This window comes from Corella eumyota, chromosome 3 (genome assembly GCF_963082875.1).
Source record: "Corella eumyota chromosome 3, kaCorEumy4.1, whole genome shotgun sequence".
NCBI classification, from domain to species: domain Eukaryota; kingdom Metazoa; phylum Chordata; class Ascidiacea; order Phlebobranchia; family Corellidae; genus Corella; species Corella eumyota.
The window spans coordinates 16,179,506-16,182,005 of record NC_137492.1 but is presented as its reverse complement, the minus strand read 5'-3'; the positions used below and the strand labels follow the sequence as shown (position 1 = coordinate 16,182,005).

At 53.1% G+C, this 2,500-nt stretch overlaps 2 non-coding genes across 2 annotated transcripts; both read right to left on the bottom strand.

Moving 5' to 3' along the window:
- Positions 1-127: 127 nt before the first annotated feature.
- LOC145746844 (5.8S ribosomal RNA) lies at positions 128-281 on the bottom strand. The gene has a single exon (XR_014281611.1). It is a non-coding gene; the product is annotated as a 5.8S ribosomal RNA (ribosomal RNA).
- Positions 282-526: 245 nt separating this feature from the next.
- LOC145747578 (small subunit ribosomal RNA) lies at positions 527-2,336 on the bottom strand. Its single transcript, XR_014282298.1, has one exon. It is a non-coding gene; the product is annotated as a small subunit ribosomal RNA (ribosomal RNA).
- Between the last annotated feature and the right edge of the window lie 164 nt (positions 2,337-2,500).

Sequence of the window (2,500 nt, the reverse complement as noted above, 5' to 3'; positions counted from 1 at the left end):
CATCGCTGACGCGAGCCCGAATACCAAAACTTTCCACCTTCAACCGAGCGGCGATTGCCCGTCGCCGGGCATACGCACGCGAGCCGAGCCGTCGCGGAGCCGATCCCGCCGGCCGTTGTCGTTTCTGCGACCCTGAGACGGACGCGGTCCCGGGATGAACCCGAGGCCGCAATACGCGTTCAGATCGTCAATGCTCAATGTGTTCTGCAATTCACATTAAATCACGCAGCTTGCTGCGTCCTTCATCGACTCGCGAGCCGAGTGGTCCACCGCCAAGAGCCATCGTTTGTTTGTTTGCTTTTCGCTCTTCGATTCCTAACCTCGATTCGCCATCCGGCTGAAAAAATCGCGTGACGCCGAGCGGGTCGCGGTCGCAACAAATAGTGCGACAAGCCCGCGCACCGCATGAAGCCTTCGGGCACTCGACGCCGACAAAACAAGTTCCTGATCGCGGGGCGGCGGACGCGCCGAGGCACGTCGCCGTCCCGGTGTTTGCTCTTTCGCTCTTCGATTTTTTTTCTCGCGCTAATGATCCTTCCGCAGGTTCACCTACGGAAACCTTGTTACGACTTTTACTTCCTCTAAGTAATCAAGTTAGATCGTCTTTTCGGGCCAAGACCCAACCGTCGCCAGTCGAGCCCGGGCCCAATCGGAGGACCTCACTAAACCATTCAATCGGTAGTAGCGACGGGCGGTGTGTACAAAGGGCAGGGACGTAATCAACGCGAGCTAATGACTCGCGCTTACTGGGAATTCCTCGTTCAAGCGAAATAATTTCAATTCTCTATCCCTAGCACGACCGGGGTTCATCGGGTTACCCAGACCTTTCGGCCAAGGCGAACACACGTTGATCCGGTCAGTGTAGCGCGCGTGCGGCCCCGAACATCTAAGGGCATCACAGACCTGTTATTGCTCAATCTCGTGTGGCTAAACGCCACTAGTCCCTCTAAGAAGTTAAACGCCGGCCGGGAAGGCCGCGTAACTATTTAGCAAGCCAGAGTCTCGTTCGTTATCGGAATTAACCAGACAAATCGCTCCACCAACTAAGAACGGCCATGCACCACCACCCACAGAATCATGAAAGAGCTCTCAATCTGTCAATCCTCGCTGTGTCCGGGCCGGGTGAGATTTCCCGTGTTGAGTCAAATTAAGCCGCAGGCTCCACTCCTGGTGGTGCCCTTCCGTCAATTCCTTTAAGTTTCAGCTTTGCAACCATACTTCCCCCGGAACCCAAAGACTTTGGTTTCCCGCAAGCTGCCGGAGAGGTCGTCAAAATAACGCCCCCCGATCGCTAGTTGGCATCGTTTATAGTCAGAACTAGGACGGTATCTGATCGTCTTCGAACCTCTGACTTTCGCTCTTGATTAAAGAAAACATTCTTGGCAAATGCTTTCGCAGTCGTTCGTCTTGCGCCGATCCAAGAATTTCACCTCTAACGGCACAGTACGAATGCCCCCGTCCGTCCCTCTTAATCATTACCTCGCGCTCCGAAAACCAACAAAAAAGAACCGAGGTCCTATTTCATTATTCCATGCAACACTATCCAGGCGAAGCGCCTGCTTTGAACACTCTAATTTTTTCAAGGTAAACGTCCCGGCCGCCGCCGACACTCAGTCAAGAGCACCGACGGAAAACCGGAGGTAAAGCCAGAACGAACAGTGCACGCCTTGCGACGGACCGAACGCCTGCGCCCAAAATCCAACTACGAGCTTTTTAACCGCAACAACTTAAATATACACTTTTGGAGCTGGAATTACCGCGGCTGCTGGCACCAGACTTGCCCTCCAATGGATACTCGTTAAAATTTTTACAGTGTACTCATTCCAATTACAGGGCCTCGTTAGAGTCCTGTATCGTTATTTTTCGTCACTACCTCCCCGCGTCGGGAATGGGTAATTTGCGCGCCTGCTGCCTTCCTTGGATGTGGTAGCCGTTTCTCAGGCTCCCTCTCCGGAATCGAACCCTGATTCCCCGTTACCCGTAAGAACCTCGGTAGGCAGATACCGTACCGACGAAAGTTGATAGGGCAGACACTTGAATGATCCGTCGCCGGTGCAAGACCGTGCGATCAGCAAAGTTATCCCGAGTCGCCAACAAGACGAGCCGAAGCCCGGCAGGTTTTTGATATGATAAAGGCGCGCCTCCCGCAAGGTCGGCGCTTTTTGCATGTATTAGCTCTAGAATTACCACAGTTATCCAAGTAAAATTTACGATCAAATGAATCACGACTGATTTAATGAGCCATTCGCAGTTTTACCGTACGCAAGTTCGTACTGAGACATGCATGGCTTAATCTTTGAGACAAGCATATGACTACTGGCAGGATCAACCAGGTAACTATCGGCCGACAAAATACGCGAACGGAGTCTTTCGCTTTCCCCGTCGCGGTATCGCACTGTATTACTCAATCACTATTTTTGCTTAGCTCCTCAAACCCGGCGTAAGCCGCGATCTGGACGCCGTCGACACCGGCCAGACGCCCTTTCGGGCGAAGCCGCGC